Genomic DNA, 26,190 nt, shown 5'->3' with positions numbered 1-26,190 from the left:
CTGGAAATGATTAATCAGGTACAAAGGATCATACAGTAAGACTGGAGTGTGGGATACAAAAGTCTGATTCTAAGGAAATCAAAACACAGAGACAGAATGAGAGCATTCATGAGTAAAGCTATTATAAAACAACAGGTCTTGAGAGGTAGTGTTGTGAAGAAGAAGAAGAAGAAGAAGAAGAAGAAGAAGAAGAAGAAGAAGAAGAAGAAGAAGAAGAAGAAGAAGAAGAAGAAGAAGAAGAAGAAGAAGAGTTTGGATTTATACCCCCTTTTTGTCCTGTAAGGAGACCAAAGGGGCTTAAAATATCCTTTCCCTCCCCCCCCCACAACAAACACCCTGTGAGATGGGTGGGGCTGAGAGAGCTCCAAAGAACTGTGACTAGCCCAGGGTCACCCAGCTGACAAGTGCTGGAGTACACAGGCTAATCTAGTTCCCCAGATAAGCCTCCACGGCTCAAGTGGCAGAGCAGGGAATCAAACCCGGTTCTCCAGATTAGAGTGCACCTGCTCTTAACCATTGCTGCTCCTAATTTAGAGGCTTATATAAAGAGATCAAGATACCTGAGGTAGCCAGATTGATGGAAATGGTACCAAAAGAGTTTGTGAGACCAATGTAGAATACTGAGAGAAGAATAAAGGGGCTGCTGGGTAGATAACTGAAACCCTGCAAGGGATGGCATGGACATATTCCTCATATAGTCATTCTGAGGAGCATTCTTATTTATTAAAGCTACACCTGCTCTGCCACTGTTAACAGGCTTGAGAGAAACCAGCTAAGTGGGACTTTGCCAAGCCAGTGAATGATGAAAGGCGAGATTCCAATCACAAAGCAAATATAGAGAGTCTCTCCCAGTAAGGGATGCTCAAGTGGTATGTAGGTAGAAGAGGGAAAAGCAAAGTTCAGTACAGCCAAAGCTATTTCTCTTCCTATTCAAAGTTGTTAACGTATCAATAATTGTAATTGTTTTTCAAGAGGATACACACATATGGGATATTCAGCTGGCCTTCAACATCTCTCAACACAGCAGGAGCATCCGTTTCTACTTAAAATTGCCAAACTGTCTAATCTCTTTGCTTTAAGAACAAGTCCTGATCAGAGGACAGAGATTGTGCATAACAATGCTGCAGATATCGTCTTATTACTGAAGTGTTAAATGTTCAATTTTTTTCATTGCAAAGGACACATTATCTGTATGCAAAGGTAAATATGGATGCGGTCAAATATCCCTCTCCATGGAAGAAGAAAAACACCTGGCCTTCTCAACTTCACCATCTTCTACCAACAGCTGCAATGACTTATTATTCAAATGAAATGCTTCAGATGAGATCCAGGTTCTTACAGTGATGACGGTTGAGGTCATTTATTTTCTGAGATTCCAGATTCCAAATATATACATCACTGACATGAAAACTGTTTCTTTTCAGCAATATGGATTCATAGAGTTGGAAGAGTCCACAAGACCCATCAAGTCCAACCCTCTGCAATGCAGGAACACACAATCAAAGCACTCCTGACATATGTTCATCCAGACTCTGTTTAACAACCTCCAAAGAAGGAGACTCCACCAGTCTCCTAAGCAATGAATTCCACTGTCAAACAGCCCTGACAGTCAGAAAGTTCTTCCTAATGTTTAGATAGAACCTCTTTTCCTGCACCTTGAATTCATTATTCCGTGTCCTAGTTTCTGAAGCAGCAGAAAACAAGCTTGCTCCCTGGTTGTTGTGGGTTTTCCGGGCTGTGTGGTCGTGGTCTGGTAGATCTTGTTCCTAACGTTTCGCTGGCATCTGTGGCTGGCATCTTCAGAGGTGTATCACAGAAGGAAGTCTGTTACACACTGTGTCCCGTGAGAAGGGAGTGTTTTAGTGGGGTATATATGTCCATGTCCCAGGGTGGGGAACCAATCAGTAAGTATTTGAGTGGAACTTGCTATGCAAAGGTGTGGTTGATAGTATTGTATTGCAGGTGGGGGGGTTTCAGTCCAGGGAGTGATTCACATTTGCATTCCCTGCAGCAGCAACAGTCTTAGTGAATGAAAACCCTGTGTCTAGGTGGAGTCCATTGTCCATGAACCCCACATGCCCTTGGCCTTTGATTCTGATGTTTTTAATTACTGGTAGCCAAGTTTTGTTAATTCTCAGAGTCTCTTCTTTCTTGTTGAAGTTTTCTTGATGTTTAAGGATTTCCATGGCCTCCCTGTGTAGTCTGACATAGTAACCTTCCAAATTGTTCAGAATTTCAGTGTTTTCAAATAGAATGTTATGTCCAGTTTTGTATAGAGCATGTTCGGCTACTGCAGATTTTTAAGGATGGTTAAGCCAGCAGTATCTTTCGTGCTCCTTAATACGAGTCTGAATGATGTGTTTTGTAGTTCCATTGTAGACCTTTCCACAGCTGCAGGGTATGCGAAGTGAGGGGGTCTCTCTTGTCCTTTGCTGTGTGTAGCATCTGCTGTATGTTCCTGGTAGGTTTGAAGACTGTTTGTAAGTTATGTTTTTTCCATCACTTTCCCTATTTGATCTGTGATTCCCTTGAGGTACAGTAGAAATATTTTTCCTGTGGGGGGGCTGTTTCTCCTCAGTCCTCTGGGTATCTCTTGGTCTTAAAGCTCTTCTGATTTATGTTGTGGAGTAGCCATTAGCCTGCAGAGCCCAGTCTAGATTATTGATTTCATCAGGGAGGTGAGGTTTACAAATTCAATTTGCATGAGTTAAAATTTGTTAAAGTTTTGATTATACCCCTTTTTTGTTGTGGGTGGTGGTTGGAGTATTTATGTAGATACCGGTCTGTGTGTGTTGGTTTTCTGTTTACTGTGTGGCTCAATTGATGGTTGGGTCTGCGAAAGACCAAGACATCTAAAAAAGGCAGTTTTGCTTCTTTTTCAGTTTCCATGGTAAATTGGATGTTTGGGTGGATGCCATTAAGGTGGTCCAGAAAATTCAGCAGTTCTTCCTTGCAATGGCTCCAGATTGTAAAAGTGTTATCCACAAATCGGATCCAAGTTGTGGGTTTTCTGGGTGCTGCTTCGAGGGCTTGTTTCTTGAAATGTTCCATGTAAAAATTGGCTATCACCGGGCTGAGGAGACTTTCCATTGTTACCCCATCTGTTTGCCCATAGTAATCATTGTCCCATTGGAAGTAGCTGGTTGTTAGGGAAATTAGCAATCTCCATCTCAATCATAACAACAGATTTGTTAGCTTTGATGTTGTCTCACTGTTCACCAAAGTTCCAGTGAAAGACACACTCGAACACATCGGCCAGATTTTTCCAAATGACATCACAGTTTTGTTTCAACACTGCCTAACAACCAGCTACTACTTGCTGCTGCAGGGAATGCAACTGTGAATCACTCCCCACCCACAATACAATACTAGCAACCACACCTTTGCATAGCAAGTTCCACCCAAACACTTACTGATTGGTTCCCCACCCCGGGACATGGACATATATACCCCACTAAAACACTCCCTTCTCACGGGACACAGTGTGTAACAGACTTCCTTCTGTGATACACCTCTGAAGATGCCAGCCACAGATGCAAGCGAAACGTTAGGAACAAGATCTACCAGCCCACAACCACACAGCCCAGAAAACCCACAACAACCAGTTGAATCTGGCAGTGAAAGCCTTTGACAATACATGACAGCTCTTCAAATATTTAAACATAGCTATCATGTGTGTCCCCCTTAACCTTCGCTTCTCCAGACTAAACATCCCCAGCTCCCCAAATCTCTCTTTGTAGGATTTGGATTCCAGACTTTTACCATTTTGGTTGCCCTCCTCTGGACACATTCCAGCTTATCAATATTCTTCTAAAATTGTGGTTCCCAAAACTGAACACAGTACTCTAGGTGAGGTCTGACCAATGCAGAGTAGAGTGGTACAATTAAATTTTTCAGTGCTCAGAAATATATATGACCTGATTGCATTTATCTTTCATTCTTCAATCTGATTGTGTCTATCTTTCATTCCCCAACGTAACCTCTGATATTTTACTTTTATAGCAGTCCCATTGTCTTTTGAATAAGGTTGAACTTACTCAAGGAAGTAGATCCCATTGAATTCAGTGCTGAAATATATCACGCTACGTTTTCAGCATGAGAAGCATATTGAAGTGCAGATGACACTAAACCTAAATAGAAAGAAAGCTGTCCTTCAGTTTGATATTTTTGCCAGAACAAAACTGAAGAATAAATCACATGTTAGCCTTTTGACCTCATGATGGCATATTCTGAAAATATCTGTCATAGTTCTACTACGTTGCCACATAATTAACTTCAATAAATGGCTACCTCTTAAATGTTTAAATCTACACTAAGCAAAGAATTATAACCAATCTACAACACTGGTTAAGTTTTGTTGCATTATTTTGACCAGTGGAATGGTCCTCTCCCCTTTAAAAATGAAAAATTAAATAACAGGATTGGTTTCATGAGACATTTGGATGGGCCCATATTCACAAATGAATAAAAATGAGTAAAGTCTTCTGAATCAAAGGTAAGCCAAAACTGGAACCCAGAAGCACAAGGCAACCCAGAGAGCCCATCTGCAGCCAAACCATGCAGCAGACCCAGACACAGCTTAAAAGCTGGCAACATGAGTGCCTGCAAAATCTGCCAAGGAGCCAGATGCTGTTGCTTCCAAAGCTTGGCATGAGGGTCCCCGATTGCCATCCAACATAGAAGGAAAAAGAAGAATGATATAATGTGGTGGGATACGACATGTCCCACCTCAACCTATTTTATTGCTCGTCAAAAAGATGTGGAAGATGGTATTGGAAACATAGCATTGTTTTGGAAATACATACGTTAGCCACAACAGAACACATGCCAACTGGGAAAGGGAGCACTTGTTTAAATGTGTGTGGTTTTTAAAAGAATGTCTATGTTATTTTAGAATGTCTGTCTATCTCTCTATCTACATATTTAAACTTTTGTCTAATCTACGTAACAAATGGTCACAATAGTTATTGTCAAAAGGTAAATCCAAAAATAAAAAGGCTGCTATTTCTAATGATAACATTTTAAAATTCTAGACTTCAACATACCTGTCTATATCCAATATATCATAACAGTGGCAATGGAACATATAGAACAGTGATGGCGAACCTATGGCACGGGTGCCAGAGATGGCACTCAGAGCCCTCTCTGTGGGCACATGCAAACAGAGCCCCCCCCCCCACACACACACACACATCTAGGCTGGCCTGGGCTGCTGGGCTCGATTATTAGCATTAAACCTAAGACCTAGTTTTGGGGAGGCAGTGTAGGTAACCCTGTTAAGTGCTGTTAAACCCCACTGATTTTCATGCGAAGAACTAAAGTGTGATCCTTTACCTGGGAGTAAGCTCGGTTGCTGGCAATGGGGCTTGCTTCTGAGTAAACCCTCCTAGGGTCATGATTCACCTGTTGGGAGTTGCACAGTTGCTTCAAAGCAAAGCCACCGACTACCACCAAGCTTACTCCCAAGTAATGCATGCCTCAGAGCCAACCGTTTTTTCTAAACTAAAACCTCAGTATTCAGATTAGAATAGAATAGAATAGAATAGAATAGAATAGAATAGAATAGAATCTTTATTGGCCAAGTGTGATTGGACACACAAGGAATTTGTCTCCGGTGCATATGCTCTCAGTGTACATAAAAGAAAAATACATTTGTCAAGAATCATAAGGTACAGCACTTAATCATAAGGTACAGCACTTAATGATTGTCATATAGGTCTAGTAAGCAATCAGGAAACAATCAGTAGTAATGAAAACATAAAATGTAAAATCATAAAATAAAATAAAATAAAATGTCAGCACAGGCTATAGTCATACAGTCATAAGTGGGAGGAGATGGGTAATAGGAATGATGAAAAAAGTAGTGCAGTAATTATATAATAAGTATATAATAAATAGTTTAACATTATCGAGGGAATTATTTGTTTAACAGAGTGATGGCATTCGGGAAAAAACTGTTCTTATGTCTAGTTGTCTTGGTGTGCAGTGCTCTGTAGCGACGTTTAGAGGGTAAGAGTTGAAACAGTTTATGTCCAGGATGCGAGGGGTCAGTAAATATTTTCACAGCCCTTTTTTTGACCCGTGCAGTATACAGGTCCTCAATGGAAGGCAGGTTAGCAGCAATTGTTTTTTCTGCAGTTCTGATTATTCTCTGAAGTCTGTGTCGATCTTGTTGGGTTGCAGAACCAAACCACACAGTTATAGAGGTGCAGATGACAGACTCAATGATTCCTCTGTAGAACTGTATCAGCAGCTCCTTGGGCAGTTTGAGCTTCCTGAGTTGGCGCAGAAAGAACATTCTTTGTTGTGCTTTTTTGATGACATTTTTGATATTAGGTGACCATTTTAGGTCATGAGATATGATGGAGCCTAGAAATTTAAAGGTCTCTACTATTGATACTGTGTTGTCTAGTATTGTGAGAGGAGGTAGGATGGGAGGGTTTCTCCTGAAATCTACCACCATTTCTACAGTTTTAAGTGTGTTCAGTTCTAGATTGTTCCAGTGGCACCACGAGGCTAGTTGTTCAACCTCCCGTCTGTATGCGGTTTCATCGTTGTCTCGAATGAGACCAATCACTGTTGTATCATCTGCAAATTTCAGTATTTTAACAGATGGATCGTTTGAGATGCAGTCATTGGTATACAGAGAGAAGAGAAGTGGTGAAAGTACACAGCCTTGGGGGGCCCCTGTGCTCATTTTACAGGTGTCTGATGTAATTTTTCCTAGCTTCACCTGCTGTTTCCTATCTGTTAGGAAGCTTGTGATCCACTTACAAATATGCTCAGGTACTGCTAGCTGATTTAGTTTGGTTAGAAGAATGTCCGGTCTGATAGTATTGAATGCTGAACTAAAGTCAACAAAGAGGACCCTTGCATAGGTCTTTGGCGATTCAAGATGCTGTAGGATATAGTGCAAAGCCATATTAACAGCATCGTCTGTCGATCTGTTTGCTCGGTATGCAAATTGCAAGGGGTCCAACAGTGGATCCGTGATGGTTTTCAAATGGTACATCACTAGCCTTTCAAAAGTTTTCATAACTACAGATGTTAGAGCAACTGGTCTGTAGTCGTTCAGTTCCTTGATGGAAGGCTTCTTCGGCACTGGGACGATAGTGGAGTGTTTAAAGCAGGAAGGAACATAGCACATCTCTAGTGATTTGTTGAAGATTTGGGTGAAAATGGGGGCCAATTGGACAGCACAGACTTTTAAGCAAGAAGGTGTTATCTTGTCTGGGCCTGGTGCTTTTCCAGGCTTCTGTCTGTGAAATAGATCTTGCACTTCCTTTTCTGAGATCACCAGGGGTTGTAAACCCAATGAAATGGGTTCAGTTGTAGGAAGTTTGGCTATTGTTGGTGCGTCTGAGATAGAGGTTGTGGAGAAAGGTGACTGTAGATTGTTTTCAAACCTACAGTAGAACACATTCAGGTCGTCTGCCAATTGCTGATTTCCTTCAGCTTGGGAAGGTGGTTTGCTGTAACCGGTGATATTTTTGAGAGTTTTCCACATGTTTGCTGTTTCGTTTGGTGAAAACTGATTTTTTAGCTTTTCAGAGTAGTTTCTTTTTGCTGCTCTGATCTCCTTTGTTAATACATTTCTGGCCTGATTATACAGCATTCTATCACCCTTTCTGTAGGCCTCTTCTTTGGAACGACGTAACTGCTTAAGTTTAGCTGTGAACCAAGGTTTGTTGTTACTATATATACGCAAGTTCCTGGTTGCCGTGTTGGCACTTAAGATTAAATTGCCGTGTTGGCACTTTGCGATAAATAAGTGGGTTTGTGGTTGCAATTTGGGCACTCGGTCTTGAAAAGGTTCGCCATCACTGATATAGAAGCTAGGTTATTCGTTACAATGTGTTTTATAAGAAGGCGATTAATTGTAAGAGGTAAGTGTGGCAAAAAGTATGAAGTATGATTGCTATCCTTTTGAGAAACCCCTCTTATGCAAATCAGTTATTTAATGTAGACAGCTATATTATATATTTTGGTTCAAAAATCATGTCTTTCAGTCCAATAAATAATAAAGAGCAACCAATTCTCCACACATATTATTTTTGTTATTCTTCATATAACCGGTGAGTGCTTCTATAGCATAAGGTGAACCAGGTTAATACTGCACGTCAGATCAGCTCAACTATATAGGCCTACTGGAGTAGAACAATTCAAAGGATCCCACTTGCTAGTTTTTGAGCCCAAGGTTTACTGGCTGTCGAGGAAAATTGAGAGTGGGCCCCAAGGGTTGAAAGATTTTTGGGGGACATCCTTTGCATGTACCCCACTGGGCTGGTAAAAGGCCCAGTAAAGTATTGTTAGCATACTAGAAATAGCTACTTTAGAAGAGTCCTACAATCCAAATAGTCCAACATGCTGTAGCCTTCAATGGCAAACCAGATGTCCCTAAAGGTCCACAAGATGGGGCAAATAGATGAGTTTTCCCACTCCCATAATTTTGCACACAACTATTATTTAGATGTACCTCTGCGGTACATGGAGGCTCCTTTTATAATACAGAACCTCTAGTTTCCTCGACTGAGAGAATAGTTTATTAATATCTCATGTTGTTTACCAAGTCATTTTTGTATCCAGTAACTGCTATATTTACTTGAGAGCTTTTGATGAAGGAATTGTCAAAAGCTTTTTTAGAAATTTGAATATATCATGTCTGCCATTTGACCATTATCCACTTATATAATCATATTCTCTTTTTTGAAAAGAAACCCCTCCAGTAGGTGGTGAGACAGGGCTTTATTTTGGAGAAATCATGCTAATTTTTCTTCATTACATCTTGTTTCTCTATGTGCTTTTTATGTCTATCTTTAATAGTTATCAATCAATTTACCCAGCACAGACCCCCCCCCTCCTTCCCCCGGATCACTTACCATATATTCTCGAATAAGTTGACTTTTTCAGCACATTTTTGTGCCGAGAAGCCCTCCTTGACTTATACGTGAGACACCCACTGCCGCCCCACTGCCGCCCCACCGCCGCCAACCGTCATCCCCCTCACTTACCTTTTCCTTTCCCCGGCAGGCTCTGAGGCTTGGCTTTAGGAAAGCTGCTGCTCGGGCAGGGTGTCTCTATGATTTTAAGCAATCTTTGGAGCATTGCCCTTTTAAGAAAATCATAGAGACACCCTGCCCAAGCGGCAGCTTCCCTGAAGCCAAGCCTCAGAGCCTGCCGGGGAAAGGAAAAAATGAGTGAGTGAGTGAGTGAGTGAGTGAGTGAGTGAGTGAGTGAGTGAGTGAGTGAGTGAGTGAGTGAGTGAGTGAGTGAGTGAGTGAGTGAGTGAGTGAGGGGGACGATGAGTGGCGGTGACTTGGCGGCGGCGGGCAGTGGCGGTGGACAGGAGCCTGCTGTGTGTCCCACAGGCGTGCGCCTGGCGTCATGGGTGGCCCCAGCTCTTCCCTGCCCCTGCCTGCTCTGGCGTTTCCTTGGTTACAAGCAAGGAAACACCAGACAGAGCAGACTTCTGCTTTTTGGGTTTCCTTGCTTGCAAGCATGGAAACCCCAAAAGCAGGCGAATGCTCCGTCTGGCGTTTCCTTAGTTGCAAGTAAGGAAACACAAGAGCAGCCAAGGGCTGGGGCTGCTGTGGGGATCTGGGAGGCGGGGGGGGAGCGATCTGGTGGGGAGCGGGCACCCCAGCTCTTCCCTGCCCCCACCTACTTTGGAGTTACCACTCTAGACCTATACATGAGTCAATAAGTTTTCTCCATTTTTGGTGGTAAAATTAGGTGCCTCAACTTATACACGGGTCAACTTATACACAAGTATATAGGGTATTAAAATTGGTGCTACAGACAGCAAGGGTGATTTTAAGAGGCAGTTGCATATCGTTGTTAGGAGATCATCACAATTGGTATCTTTGAGAGGAGAATAGCTTGTACAGTATGCTAAACAAACTGTTAGAGGAATGGCACAGGCTGAACCAAAGAAACCATGGATTCAGCAGCAACTGTGCTGGTGCAGGTATATGTGAAGGTTCTCTCAATTTATGCAAGATATGCCTGCACATCTTCCTGTTGAAAATCTGGCCCAAGAAATGCAATTTGGGAAGTGAATCAGACAACCAATCAAAATGAATACTTATAAGCTGAGCAGATGCTTGATGCTAGGAAAAAACAGAGTGATCCTAGCACAGAAAGCCACCATCTGTAGCCAAAGACTGCACATGGGCAATTGCCTTTTTTCACAGTTACGTACATTATTGTAGAATAGGAGCAAAAAGTTACCAAATCAGGCTGTTGTTACAACATAGTGACCCACTGTCCTCTTCTGAAATGGGACTCTGACTACACCACAGCTGACAGATCAGTGGGAGGTCTAAAGTGCTTTCATCTCTCATTGGCATCAGTAGGTGTTTTGTCTGAGTAAAGGGTTAATAAGGATTTAGGATTTATCTCAGTGGGAGTTAGATAACCTGAGCTTATATATGGATAAAATGGAGGGTGGTTGTCCTTAGTTCAACTTCTTTAATTGTCAATTAAGAACAAAAAAATTGAAACAACATTTTTTCCTCTTCATCACAATAAGCTGATTGCCAGTGTACATTTACACTCAGAAAGTGTTCACTGTGTTATTAATTTACCTATTGCTTATAAATGACTAGATCCCCTTAAAATATTAATGGATGATCTTGACTGAAGTCTCTCCTAATTGTGTCTTGTGCTGTCAAATAAGACAGGAATCTATATTTTTTAAAAATGAAACTAGGTAGAAATCTGAGCTGCTGTTTCACCAGGGCAGAACCGATGGAGCAGCAGTTCATTGGATTAGATTAGCTCCCACCCAAAGAGCTGACTCTTCTGTTTGTTCACATCTTGAATGTGGGCTTGTTGTGTCGGAACAGGTCTAGTGAACCCAAACAGATGAGAGTGCTCTAGTGCTTAGGAGAACATTTTATACTCATTACTCATGCAACGTAACTCCAGAACATACCCTCAGGATCAGAATACAGGATAAGGAGGGCATATGGTAGGCAGGGTCATGCCATTTTGGCATGCCTAAACTTCTCAATTTGCACTTATGAAACTTGGATCTCATGCACAGAAAGTCTAGATTCTCATACCAGAAGACAGTAACCCAAATGAAGACTTCTGGCTACAGATGTTGTATGACATATCATTACAGAAGTTGGCATCTATTGGGCATATACTAGGCTTGTAAATCTATAGCTAGTTAATGTTGGGAGGGGAATTGATGGGGACTGATCAGCTTGCCTACAGGAAGAGTTATTTTCTGCAGGAATTTTGATATGGCTTTCAAACTAATTGACATCTGATCCACTCTATACTAATAACTCTGTCCATACAGTTTCAAAATCCAAAGTTCTCCAATTGTATCCATGTTTGTGGTAAAGTCATAGTGAGCAAATCATATGCTAAGCAAGATTCCAAGTATGTAAGTAAATAACACTTTCATGTTTTACTGCTTCAAGGTCTGTTGATAACATGTACATACAAAATGCCATCAAGTTAAAGATGACTTATAGCGATCAAGGTAAGTGTTTTAACAGAAATGGTTTGCCATTTCTTGCCTGTGCAAAGGATTCCTTGGTGGTCTTCCATCCAAATAACAACTCTGCTTGGCTTCGGATGAGATTGGGCTATACTATACTATTAAACAACTCCCTATACTCATAATAGATGCCCTTTCCCATTTGTTTTCATTTTTGGATGTTGCTATTGTGATTCTTTTCATTTCACTAATTTGAATAGCTGGAGTGACCTGGTTTGATTTTTTCTCTTAATTATTGGAATTCCATTGTATACATTTTCTATTTGCATACCATTTATTACCCAACAATATTATTTGCCATTTTGTACTATTTATAGGCTATTCTTACATGATAGATGTTTTTAAAAGTATCATTTTTCATAGAATTCCATCAAATTCCATTAGTATGGTTAGGAAAATATGACTATATTTTCTCCCAGCATGTAGAGAACCCACGTCAGAAAAATGTGAAAAAGTTGTGCTCATGAACTTTAGAAACATCCCCAGCTCATAGCAGTAACTGTAGCAAGCTGCTAAAAGTAATGGGTTGGATCCGATCCTTCCTTTGTCTTCTCCTCAGCAGCCCATAAAAAGCCACTCCTGAGTTTGAGGGAAACCCTCAGAAGCGGTATGGAAGGTGGCACGCAATCATGTGGAAAAGGACAGTCAGCCGAAATGTTTGGCTCTTCTACAAATGGAACATGCAAAAGATGGAAAGTATTTCCTACTAATTCCTACTTGCAGCAACACCCAGACTACCCACCCACCCATGATTTTTCTGGGATACCAGTCCTCAGGAGAAGCTTTTCAGTGGGTGTAGAGGGCTACAACTGGAAAAGTAAGAAAAATCCTTCCTGTAAACCCACTACATTTGCTGAAGTACTGGATCTAACCCAAACGAACAAAGGGTGCACAGGCACTGCTACCAAAGTGGTGGTAACTGCATAATTTGTGTGTAAGTGTAGCCACATTTTAAAAGTTGATGGAAGCAAAACATCAGCTAAACATCCCAAACAGGTATGACCTAAGCATAAAATTCATCTCTGCCTCAACAAAAAGATCATACATTCTCGAATGTCATGAGCTATCCCTGATTTGTGTCATTACAGAGGATGATAAATCACTGCTAAAGACATAACAGCCAGCCTCATCACTGCAACATAATAGATCATGATGTATCAGGAACTTCTCTGAAATATTATTTACAGTTAGAAGAGGGCTTGAATGTCAGTGCAGAAACTGATATTAATCTTGCCTGTTCTCTGCTAATATGTCCAGCCACATCTCTGCCTTAAGAAGTCAGTGGCTTTAATAAGGTAATGGAGAGAACTCCACTATAAATGTTTTTAGGAAAAATGGAGGGAGCTAAAAATAATCTTACCAGTTATGATTTCTTAACATTATTACTGTGTTGTGATTCTTTTTTTCTTCCAAGATAAGGGAAATATGAACATATGACCAGGTAAGCTAGAAGAATCTCCAATACTTTGTCCAAATATCTCTTGTGGAGCGGGGGAAAGGGTTAACCAAAGTGTGAAGGCATGGAGTATATAAAATTGTATTGAGTACTGCTGACATTCAGGCAGTCCAATCTGAGGGGGGGGGTGGACCCACCTCTGGTGCTGGCACAGCCTTGTATCGGTGCGGGTGCCCACCCAATCGGCACACGGGGCAAATGCATGGGTAGAGGAGAGACTTACCCTGGCAGGTGGGTGCCATGCAGCTCCACAGCACACAACCCAGAAGTTGTCAACTGTGCCTAGGCCTGCCAATGCAGAAAGCTGCACTGGCATGGCCAGGGGAATTCCAGGAGTGGGCCAGGGGGTGGAGCCAACCTCAGTCAGCTTCCATTGCCAGCCCAGCCTGGTGGAGCCGGCCTCAGAGATACGGCACTTTTTTGTGGCATATCTCTATAATTTTCTATGGAGAATTCTCACTGCCAGTTTCTGGTTTTTTTCAGGAAAGGCTTCCTGCACAGCTGGGAAGCCCTTTGGAGGGGGTGGGGTGGTGCCGGAGTGGTACTATCCCCACCCACCCATCCAATCTGAATTGGGCTGTAAATCGGAGACTTGGACCCAGGAGTCCCACTTATGTTGGGAGAAGGCACTTGTTTTTATTTTATCTTTTCACTTCCACCCTTATTGTAACATGACATTCTGGAGGGTTCCATGATCCTCAGAGGACAAAATGGGCCTCAGGAAGAAGGGAACAGCCACATTTTGTGAGCACAACTCTGCTCATTGTTCTTTGGATCCACGTTTTCCTCCACTGCAGATATGGGAAACATGCCTACATTGTATTTTAATTTTGTACTCATCTTGCAAACTTACATATGTCAAAAGTTTGTGTCATATAGACTTGTTTAAATCATATAGACCTGCCTTTGTACTGATGTTATTTATTTCACATATTTTCTGCATTTCCTTTAAAATTGGAAAAATAATATAGTAATAATATAGCATAATAATATAGTAATAATATAGCATAATAATATAGTAGCATTATGATTCTTGCTCACTATTATGAAATAACCTCCTGGTTCCTCTTTCTCTCTGAAGCATGCACTTTAGGAAACAGAAGTAGCTGTTTTAGTTCCTCAAACTGGATTACCTGGTTTTATGTTTCTTTTTTTAATGCCTAATAAAGGTGTTTGAACTTGAACTTGAACATCATGATGTGATGTTATAACAGCATCATGTGTTGTTATAGCATCATGACATGATGTTATATATAGCATCATGACGTGATGTTATAATATCATGACGTGATGTTATAACAACATGACCTGATGTTATAACATCGTCATGTGATGTTATAACATCATTATGTGATGTTATAACACCATCATGTGATGATATGACATCATGGGGTTATTAGGGTGTTATAATGGTGTTATAGCAGCGATATAATGGCGTTATAGCGGCGTTATAACGGCGTTATAGCGGCTTTATATCGCCGTTATAGCGGCGTTATAGCGGTGTTATAGCAGTGTTATAGCAGTGTTATAGCAGCGTTATAGCAGTGTTACTACTGGACATAGTGGCCAAATTCTTTGACCTGATGATATGACATCAAATTGACCAGATGATATGGCGTCATGGTGTTATAACGGCGTTATAGTGGTGTTATAACGGCGTTATAACGGCGTTATAACGGCTTTATAGCGGTGTTATAACGGCGTTATAGTGGCGTTATAGCGGTGTTGTTATGGCGTTACTACTGGACATAGTGGCCAAATTCTTGCTGACTATTATGAAATAACCTCCTGGGTACCTCTTTCTCTCTGAAGCATGCACTTTATGAAATAGAAGTAGCTGCATAGGAGTAACATCATGATCTGATGTTATAACACCATCATGTGATGATATGACATCATGGCTTTATAACAGCGTTATAAGCATTATAGCGGCGTTATAACGGCGTTATAGCGGCGTTATAGCGGCGTTATAGCGGCGTTATAGCGGCGTTATAACGGCGTTACTACTGGACATAGTGGCCAAATTCTTTGACCCGATGGTTTGACATCAACTTGACCTGATGATATGACGTCATGGTGTTATAACGGCGTTATAGCGGCGTTATAGCGGCGTTATAATGGCGTTATAGCGGCATTATAGCGGCATTATAACGGCGTTATAGCGGCTTTGTAGCGGAGTTATAACGGCGTTATTATGGCGTTACTACTGGACATAGTGGCCAAATTCTTTGACCTGATGATATGACGTCAACTTGACCTGATGATATGACGTCGTTGTGTTATAACGGCGTTATAGCAGCATTATAGCGGCGTTATAGTGGCGTTATAGCGGCGTTATAGTGGCGTTATAGCAGCGTTATAGCGGCGTTATAGCGGCGTTATAACGGCGTTATAACGGCGTTATTATGGCGTTACTACTGGACATAGTGGCCAAATTCTTTGACCTGATGATGACGTCATGGTGTTATAACAGCGTTATAGCGGCGTTATAGCGGCGTTATAGCGGTGTTATTATGGTGTTACTACTGGACATAGTGGCCAAATTCTTGCTCACTAATATGAAATAACCTCCTGGGTACCTCTTTATCTCTGAAGCATGCACTTTATGAAATAGGAGTAGCTGCATAGGAGTAACATCATGATCTGATGTTATAACACCATCATGGGATGATATGACATCATGGAGTTATAACGGCGTTATAGCGGCATTATAACGGCGTTATAACGGTGTTAATATGGCGTTACTACTGGACATAGTGGCCAAATTCTTTGACCTGATGATACGACGTCATGGTGTTATAACAGTGTTATAGCGGCGTTATAACGGCATTATAGCGGCATTTTACCGGCATTATAGCGGCGATATAGCGACATTATAACGGCGTTATAACGGCGTTATAGCGGCGTTATTATGGTGTTACTACTGGACATAGTGGCCAAATTCTTTGACCTGATGATATGACGTCAACTTGACCGGATGATATGACGTCATTGTGTTATAACGGCGTTATAGCGGCGTTATAGTGGCGTTATAGCGGCGTTATTATGGCGTTACTACTGGACATAGTGGCCAAATTCTTGCTCACTATTATGAAATAACCTCCTGGGTACCTCTTTCTCTCTGAAGCATGCACTTTATGAAATAGGAGTAGCTGTATAGGAGTAACATCATGATCTGATGTTATAACACCATCATGTGATGATATGACATCATGGCGTTATAATGGCATTATAGCAGCGTTATAACGGCGTTATAACGGCATTTTAGCGGCATATAGCGGCGTTATAGCGGCGTTATTATGGCATTACTATTGGACATAGTGGCCAAATTCTTTGACCTGATGATATGACATCAACTTGACCTGATGATATGACATCATGGCGTTATAACGGCGTTATAGCGGCGTTATAGCGGCGTTATAGCGGCGTTATAGCGGCGTTATAGCGGCGTTATAGCGGTGTTATAGCGGCGTTATAGCGGCGTTATAGCAGCGTTATAGCAGCGTTATAACGGCGTTATAGTGCCGTTATTATGGTGTTACTACTGGACATAGTGGCCAAATTCTTTGACCTGGGGGGGGGTGGGGGGGGGGGGGGGTGGGGGGGGGGGGGGGTGGGGGGGGGGGGGGGTGGGGGGGGGGGGGGGTGGGGGGGGGGGGGGGTGGGGGGGGGGGGGGGTGGGGGGGGGGGGGGGTGGGGGGGGGGGGGGGTGGGGGGGGGGGGGGGTGGGGGGGGGGGGGGGTGGGGGGGGGGGGGGGTGGGGGGGGGGGGGGGTGGGGGGGGGGGGGGGTGGGGGGGGGGGGGGGTGGGGGGGGGGGGGGGTGGGGGGGGGGGGGGGTGGGGGGGGGGGGGGGTGGGGGGGGGGGGGGGGGGGGGGGGGGGGGGGTGGAGAGGGGCGGGGGGTGGGGGGGGGCGGGGGAGGGGGGGGGGGGGGGGGGGGGGGGGGGGAGGCGGGGGGGGAGGGGGTGGGGTGGGGGGAGCCCCTACCAGCATGGCCAATTGGCCATGCTGGTAGGGGCTGATGGGAATTGTAGTTCCTGAACATCTGGAGAGCCGCAGGTTCCCTACCCCTGCTCTAGCCAGATACAATAACGTGGTCCAGTGGTTCCCAATTTCTTTCACTTATGCACCCCTTGGCAACCCATTTCCTTAAAATTGTACCCCCATATTTGCAAAGCCATTACACAATTTTTTCATGTAACCCCAAATGATCTGTATTAATGGGATTTCTTATGCACCTGGGGAAAAGGAGGTGGAGTAATATCATCTGCTTAAATCAGGCTCTAAAATCCAGGTAGACCAGATTAGTTTGTGAATTTTTAAAGGCCCCTCAGAGTGATTGTGAAGTTAGCACACTAGAAATAGTCTGGGTCATTAAGAATTTCACTCAATACAGTAGAAGCTGGGTACTTTGAAGGTCTGCCCACTCCCAACCCAATCTCACACTTTAAACACTAACAAAATTTTATTCCAGCATAGACTTTCATAGCCTATTACTTTGTATGTTCTTTTGTTATATTTTTATCTTGCTCTTCCCAACTAAAGATGGGCTCAGGGCAGTTGGCCATAGATTTACAATTAATATAATAAATACAATATAAATAATTAAAACATCTGCACTTTGTCTCATTTTCTATAACAGGTTCAGAAAAACAGCAGGGTTGAATGCTCATGAAATACAGGAAGTTCAGACTGAAATGTAATCATGTAAAAATCACATCTAATCCAGAATATACAGAGACTAGTTATTCTAAATTAGTTAACATTTGCCACGTGTGAGAAAACCTCAAGATTTGTTAAGAAAGTCACTTAAAATCCTAAATGATGTTGCTTGATTACACACACACACGCACACACACACACACACACACACACACACACACACACACACACACACACACACACACAATTCCTACATAAAATAAATACAAATTTAGGATCCACTCATGGTTTCTAAATAAGTGCACTTTGGTTCATACAGACTTGCACTAGAATAAAATTTGGTTAGTCTGGAAGGTGCTATATGTCTGCTGTTTATTTTTGCTGTATTGGACTAACCTGGCTACCCCTCTGAAATTATCAGACTTCATTCCGTTGTGTTTTTGAAGATTTTGCTATTGAAAAACTTCTCCAGAGACACTGTGTTGGAAGTCACACAAGTATTCTCTAGATTTTCAGTCTGCTTTCTAATTGCACACTGTTGCTCATTAATGATGCTGCTTCAGCATGTACAGTCCTAATTATCTATGTTTCCTTATTAGTTTCTCCCTAAATGATCAGTCTTTTGTTCAAGTTCACTAAGTTTAATTTTTGTTCTCCACACTGAACTTTTGCTTCATTTCAGGGCTGAGTACAGAAATTTTGGCTTCATGTCTCTTGATTAAATTTGAGACAGAATTGAAACACCAAAATCTAACACATATTTGAAGTTTCTCTTCTTCTGTAAGTAAACCTGCTTAGGCCTCACTCTTTGAAACAGTACTCCAAAGTTATTCTGCTGTAAGCTTACTTTGCTGTAGGCAAGCTAATTTCAAGTATATAGGTTGAGAATTGCTGCTTTGTGGAATTTACCTCAAAACTGGATGCATCATTTGATGTGATATTTAACCAAAATACCTATACTTTTCCATTAGTAGTCTCAAGGTCAAGCAAGACAAGACAGCATTCCTGAATTCACCTTAGGGACATGCCTCCATTTTTAGAGTAAGTTCTCACTGGGGAATTCCTTTTAACTGTGATGTGGAGTCCAATTTTGCGATGGACCACCATAGTGCAGGAGGAGGGGCTACTGCCTTCCTTTCCTTTTTTTGTAACCTGAAACAATGCTTGAAGGGAGTTATTTGTTGACACGCACATTTGGGGTCAGAAAAACAGCATGGGAGAAGGCAGGATATCCTCCTTCCCCTGCACTGCAGTAGCCAGAGTCTAGTGTCCACAGCACTGCTGTAAGGAGTTTCCCAGTGAGAATGAAATGGAGGCATGTCCATAGGGCAAAATCTGGGAAGCTAGTTTGTCCAGTTTTCACCTCAATCATCTTGACATTCTAAGATATGTGATATGTCTTTCCAGCTTGCTTTAAATTCATTTGTTTTTCTTAGAAGGTCCCTGAAAGGGAATCTATAGTAAGAACAGAATTAATGTTGCTTACGAAGAACAACGGTTGAGAGATTGTGCCATTGAATTCCCCAAACATCTTGCCTGCATCTTCTGGTGAAATCAGGTCCTCTTCTAAGCAACTGTGACAAGTAAAGGCTAAAAGAGCTAACAGTACAGCTGCTGAACACACTGGGGAATCCAAAACAAAAGGAACCAGTGACTTAACTCCAAAATATTTCACATACTAATCACAGCAGACCACTGATGGCTTCAAGATTTCACCAATGGAAAGCAACACAAGCATCATAGCAATCCAAAATAGCTCAGCTGGATAACATTGTGCAGGTGCGGTGTTGGCACAAAGAAATATTTCTTTGCCACCAGCACAGACATGGAACGGGCCTTCAAATGTTCCTAAACCAGGCTTGATCGAATTCATTCCAAGTTTTCTTCCACCAGTGATGTCACAGTGAATGCACACAAAGCCTTATACTGAATGATACCATCAGTCTATCACAGTCAGTACCATTTATTCTGATTGGCAGCAGCTCTCTAGGATCTCTAGGGGTTTAACAGTGCTTAACAGGGTTACCTACACTGCCTCCCCAAAACTAGATCTTAGGCTTAATGCTAATAATCGAGCCCAGTGGCCCAGGCCAGCCTAGATGTATGTGGGGGGGGGGGGGGACGACTCTGGCACCCATGCCTTAGGTTCACCACCACTGGACTATGTGATAGAGCATCTACTTGACATGTAGAATGTTTCTTGTTCAGTCCCAGGATCTCCTTAGTACCTGCTCCAGTAAGAACAGGTATTAGATGACATGAATGACCTCTGCATGAGATCCTAGAGAGCTGCTGCCAATCAGAATTTAAAACCTTAATACCCCTGCCCCCACAGAATGCTCACAGTTTATACCCCATTTAAAGCCCTGGTGAGTACAATAGCTTTTCAGCATCTCCTGAAGATTTCTACTCACTCATCTCATCAGGGTTCTTGCTCACAAAAGAGGAGCTACAATGAAAAAGGAATGGATGCTAGTTGATCCCAGGCAGCCCACCTTAAGTGGAGGAATAGCCAATAGGTAGCAGCATGATGACAGTAGGTAAGGTGCAAGGCCATTTGGGAAAAGATAGAATATGTGGTTCTAAGGCCATGAAGAGCTATAAAGGTAACTAATACCTTGAATTGGTCTTGGAAACAAACTGGTAGTCAATGTGGGCATTTAAAATTGATAAGAAATGTACCTATCAGCTAACCCCAGACAGTAATTGAGTTGCCACATTCTGAACCTGATGGCACTCTGTCTTTATTTGGGTCAGTTTCAGCACTACTCCAATAGCTTGATGTAAAAGTTCTGACTTCAGCCGTAACTACTGCGGGATCTAATAGTGGTAAAAAATGAGGTTCAACAGGCCTTAATTGTCAGGGAATCAAATAAAGAGGTGTGCATCTTGTGCACAGATCATGAAGATCTAGATGACAGCACCTGTCAGCCAGGGTCAGTTGGCAAAAGCCTGGTGTAACTGAATCAAACCAGTCTGATCTGGTGCTGTGACCTTCACTGTGATTGGGCAGTGATTGTATAATAGTGGAGCACTATCTGTGCACATTTGCTGTTAGGGATTCTTATTTACTGCGAAGCATGCTGCCGGTTTGTTCTTTGATATTCACTTGTATATAACTTGCACCTGAAAGTAAAATTCCTTCTTTGAAGTGAAGCTGCTGTGGTGTGAAGTTATTTGTCTGCTGTGCCAAGCCATCTTCAACTGCACTTATCTTTTCTGGTAACGCACCTTTCCGCTGATAAAACGCACGCTCTGTCATTAATCATAAGATGATTAAGATGCATAAGATTGTATCTTATCTTATCTTATACATACATATATTATCTTATGTTATACATATATTAAGATACTAAGCTCTACCCTCTTCATCCACTCCCCCAAATCACAGAGACTGAATACATCTACACAACTCCAACTGAAAGGCATTACACCCTCAGACATACACAACATCATTCCAACTATGATTCTAGGTTCTTTTTCAGTTTGATTACAAATTTTGCTGACTTGAATGACTGCTGATAGAACAAACATTATAGAAAAACATGTTCCAGCCCTCAGTAAACTGTGTCTGTCAGAATGGCAGTCATGGGGGTTGGGCTACCATGGGATCTGTGGCTTTCAGCTATGCAATGCTTTTGCTGCTCTGTCTTTTTCCACAGCTGTCTTATCAGCCAACTGTAACCTTGGCAGTCTGGAGAACTGCTTCAGAGAAAGTCTCAATGTTGTGTTTCACACGTGGGGTGTGTGTGTGCATTCTATATTACCACTGTTCTGAGAGCTTGAGCTTCAGAACAGGTGAAAATTTCGTTTCTTTCCTGACACTTACAATAAAGCTTTGAACTTTTATAGGTTTGACTGTTTCATTGTCTATGGAGGGGAGTCCTGACATTAAGCCTGTTCTCTATCAGTGTCCTACTTCATGCTCCCCTCGCTGGCTGAAGTTGCACATGTTTTATCAGCAATACTAGCCTTTATCCAAGGACTAATGGGGGGACCCCTGCCAGTGGTTCCTAGCTCCGTTATGGAACAAAGGCTGTTTGAGATGTTGGACATGGAGAAGGAAGCTTTGAATTCAGAAATAGCTTCAGCACCTCCTCTGATAGATCAGTCTGCACCCCACTCAAGTGCTTTTAGATTCGGTGTGGGGCCATCTGCCCATTCATCTCCTTTCAGGTGCCGGGAGGCTACTGGGCTCAGGCGCCAGCTGGAGGATTACAAATCGATGCAGTGGATGGTCGGTAGCAAGGATGTCCCAGCTGACTGGTATTCCTATCCGGGCAACCAACCTGTGGATTATAAAAACCCTGTGGATTACAAAGTATGGTATCCATCAGACCCCGGTGGGGGTGGCTGGCCTCCACACCAGTGGGGCCCTGAAGAGTTGGGAGCGCCTCCTCAGTCTTACTGGGCCAAATGGGTTTGGCTGAACGAGGTTAGGGCCCAGCGAGAGCGCCGGTGGACACAGCAGTGGGCCACCCCAGCAGCATGTGTGGCAACCGGCGATAAGGAGTCTGAAGCCACAGCAACCAGAATGACTGGAGGTGACAGCGGGGACTAAGGATCCGACAGAAACACAGCAGTGGTCAAGGCCTGGGAAGAAGAGCAACAGGAATACGAGCAGCAGTTTGCCAAGATGCAGAGGGAGATGGAGAATCTGCAAACAAAGGCCCTGACAACTGAAGAACAATTAACCAGCTCATCAACAACCCATCAGGCGGGGGCCAAGGAAGTGATGCCACAGCAGTGCAGACGGGCACTGGAGCCACTGGGGGAACAGGAGTGCAAGGGGCACCACAGGTGGTGGTTCTGGAGATCCAGATCCACCTACTCCAATAAGGAGGATGTCGGTATGTTTTAATGGATCACTCCAACAACTGCCATACTTCCGGGTGCAAGTGGATGTTCATATGCAAAATTATAGACAGCAATATCAGAGTGAGAGAAAACGAGTTTATGATGGTGGTGCCCTCCTTGAAGGACCAGCGGCCCAGTGGTACGTAGAGCTGTTCAACAGGCAAGCAGATGAATTACACACCTTGCCTCGTTTCCTGAGAGCTCTCCGCAATCATTTCGAAAACCCATTTATGGGGGAGCAAGCTAAACAAGAGCTGATGAAGATGCGCCAAGGCAACAGACCTTTCATTGAGTTCTGGGACCAGTTCCGTGCTGTGGCCAGTAGAATCTTGGATTGGTCTGAACAGATGTTGGTCTATGTGTTCACCGAGGCATTGAATCTGGAGCTCCGGAAATGGGCCCAGATGGGGGACAACCCAACCAATCTGGAAAAGTGGATCCTGTTTGCCGGGGATACCGATGTTTAGATGACCATTGTGAAATCTTTTGAAACCAAGCCCATGATACCTGACACCCAACTACAACCCCTGGGATTTCTGATGCCCGCAAACCGCCGGCTCGTACAGCACCTCCAGTGAGGAATCAGCTTAAGCTTGGAGAAGAAGGTTGGGGCTGTGTCTCTACTGTGGTGACAGTGGGCATCTGGAAGCTACCTGTCCAGCTAAACTGGCTCATCAACTGGAAGCCCCACCATCCACTAAGCACCCTAGTGTTAAGCCAAGTAAATCTTAGTCCAGGAGCTCCAAACTCGCCATGGAAGTTGACCCCTCCTTTGCAGATTCGGAGGAGAAAGGGAGTTACCTACCAACCGCCCAGTCCACAATGAAAGTGATGGCTGCTTCTGACTCATGGTGAACCTATGAATTATATCCTCCAAAACATCCTATTATTAACAGCCTTCCATAGGTCTTGCAAATTGAAGGCCATAGCTTCCTGTATAGAGTCTAATCGTTTTGAAAATGGAAGAGCATAACTGTCTTGGCTTTACTTAGCCAACTAGTTTGGTTTAATTTTAAAACTGACATTAACTGTGAAAAGATTATCTTTGAAAATGTCAGGCATAAAAGACTTTCATTTTCTATTTCATACAGTTATCTTGTTTTTGTTTTGATATTTGTAAAAACAGATGATCACTCTTACACTGTCTTGTGGAAATAAGACAATTCTTTCCAACCATGCCATGCAGTATTTAAGGTTAGGTCCATCATAAAGGAAACAAGTCTAATATGGTTCACTTATATCCTGCTCTTTTTCTAAGGAGCTCAGGGTGGAATAATGGTCTCTTCCATCATTTATATATATATGCTTACTTGGAAATGAACTCATGTTAGATTTTCCTCTTCTCCTGTTGCCTTCAATGTTTCCTAGTATGATTATCTTTTCCACTGAGTTTTATCTTTTAATGAGACCAAAGTATGATAGACTCAGTTTAGTCATTTTGGCTTCCAGGGACGGTTCAAGCTTGATTTGATCTAGAACCCACTGACTTGTCTTTTTGGCAGTCCATGGTATCCATAAAACTCTCCTCCAACATCACATTTTACAGAGGAAATATCCAATCTATGGATGTTGGAAAGCTGGAGATAGTACACCTGTGCACCACCCTGTTGGTTCAGCTGCCAATGCGTAAAGTGGCTGATCAGTTTGAATTTTTCCAGTTTAACTTGGATTGTGTTAAGCTAAAGAGAAAGTGAACTGAAATCAGCAGCAGGAAGGAGAATTGTTTTTCCAACATGCCTCTTCTCGTGACTCTCACATTTCTATTTCATTAAGTGACAACTGCTTTTTGATCCAGTACACATGTGGTGAAATGAACGTGTGTGTCCTTTTCAAATGATGGCTGAGATGTTAGGCCATATTTTTGTAAAGTAGTCCACACCTGTTGCTTTTAAAAAATGGATGATAGTTGAGTAAGCTGAGAATCCAAAGTAAGATATTTACAGGAATCAGACCTTTTTCATCTAGAAAATGCAAAAGGTTTTGCATTACAAAAATTTATATAAAAGTAATCTGGTAGACAAGCTAAACAAGAATTTTAAATAGCCTTTTATCAGTTTAGCACAGGGTCAAAAATTCATCAGCTTTACACAGTAATTATAACCTCTCTTAGCAAAACTCTACTATACAAACTGTGAACTCGACAATATGAGGACCTGAAAATTATCTATTTATTTTAGTCTTTCTCCACAGTTTGAGTGCCCACACATATAATTCTCTTGATGTTAAGCAGGAAAAAAAATCAGAGAATGGAAGCAACTTGAAAGGTTTTTGCTTTTTCCTCATGGATAATTGTTTTGTATTAGAATCCCAGTTTAAAAAACATGTAAGAATAATAGATTCCCAGGTATCAAACTTTAGCTTCTTTGGGCCATTGTCATGTTAAGAAAGGACATCACAGTTCTGCTTTATTATCTAGCTGAGCTTCATACTGTCTTTTCCTCCATTAATCTTCATAAATATATAATATTTATAACAAATCTTTCCATGTGAGCCAGTGGTTATCACCTCACCAAAGGCAGCTCACAGCTCTGTATGAGCTAACAACCTAAACTAAATTAAAATCTAAGAAAACAAATCAGAAACATCACTGGAAAATATTACATTAGGACTCTGAGTATAGCCTTCTACCAGTGTATATTGCCAATTCTCTGAAAAATTCTGGTTTGGAATTGGTTAGGCCAATCCAGCAATTACCTTCTGTGTATATAACTGATATAGATACTGATGAACGGATATGGATTCTTGTTCACATTGCAATGCTGAATGAGAATGCAGTGAATTTGTTGGGTGTGCTCTTCAATGTGCCTATTCCATGTTTATTTGTTTGTTTGTTTAAATTTTACCCTGCCCATCCCCAAAGGGCTCTGGGCAGCAATAAGAAACATAAAACCCCAATTAAAACAGCAATAAAATCACAATAATCTAAAAACACCAATACAATCACAGAAGTAGCTTTTAATCCCTGGGAGGCCAGTAAAAAGGATGTTAGCCCAGCTGGCCTCCAGGAAAAGTCCGGTGGAATAGCTCCATCTTACATGCCCTGTGGAAAGCACTCAAATCACGCAGGGTCCTTATCTCATGCAAGAGAATATTCCACCAGATAGGGGCCTGGCCAGAGTAGGCCCTGGCCCTTGTCAGAGCCAGCCAGAGTAGGCCCTGGCCCTAGTCAGAGCCAGCCAGAGTAGGCCCTGGCCCTAGTCAGGCCAAGGATTACAAGTAGGTTCTCTTCCGAGCAGCGGAGGGACCTAATTGGGAAATATGGGGAAAGGCGGTCCCTAAGGTATGTAGGTCCAAGTCCACTCACAGCCTTAAAGGTCAAAACCAATACCTTGAAAATGACCTGGTACTCGATATGCAGCCAGTGGAGATGTCATAGGACAGGTGTTATATGGTCCCTGCTAAAGACAACAGTTAGGAGCCTAGCGGCCACATGCTACACAAATTTTAATTTCTGGATCAAAGACAAGGGCAGGCTCGCATAGAGCGAGTTACAATAATCCAATCTAGGGTGACCATTGCATGGATTTCTGTGGCCAAGTCAGAATGGGAGAGATATAGGACCAACTGTCAAGCCTGGTGGAGAGGGTAAAAAGCAGTCTGGGCCGTTTTGCAGACCTGAGCCTCCAAGGAAAGCTGGGAGTCCAGGATCACCCCCAGACTGTTAACCTATGAGGTCAGATGTAATGCCTCTCTATCCAGT

The sequence above is a fragment of the Sphaerodactylus townsendi genome, linkage group LG01, assembly GCF_021028975.2.
Source record: "Sphaerodactylus townsendi isolate TG3544 linkage group LG01, MPM_Stown_v2.3, whole genome shotgun sequence".
NCBI lineage: Eukaryota > Metazoa > Chordata > Lepidosauria > Squamata > Sphaerodactylidae > Sphaerodactylus > Sphaerodactylus townsendi.
This window is presented reverse-complemented; position numbering follows the sequence as displayed.